The sequence below is a fragment of the Ascaphus truei genome, chromosome 7 (assembly GCF_040206685.1).
Source record: "Ascaphus truei isolate aAscTru1 chromosome 7, aAscTru1.hap1, whole genome shotgun sequence".
NCBI lineage: Eukaryota > Metazoa > Chordata > Amphibia > Anura > Ascaphidae > Ascaphus > Ascaphus truei.
Window position 1 is genome coordinate 106,711,994 of NC_134489.1, and position 315 is coordinate 106,712,308.

The following is a 315-nucleotide window of genomic DNA, read 5'->3' on the forward strand; positions in this document are numbered from 1 at the left end:
TATTGTAGTGTTTTCTCTCTCCTTGTGCTTCAGTGTCAACAGTTGTTCATACATAATATATATATATATATATATATATATATATATATATATTTTTTTTTAGACGATGCATAACGTCACGCGCCTTCAATCAAGTGAAAGTGCTCGCACAAGTAACAGAATAAATGACTTGCGAAGTATCCACACTGAGGCAAACTCTGCATCATTAAAGCAAAAAAATCCCTACATCAGGGATGCTCAACTCCTCCAGTCCTCAGGCCCCCCCCCCCCTCCCCCAACAGGTCAGATTTTCAGGATCTCTGCTTCAGCACAGGT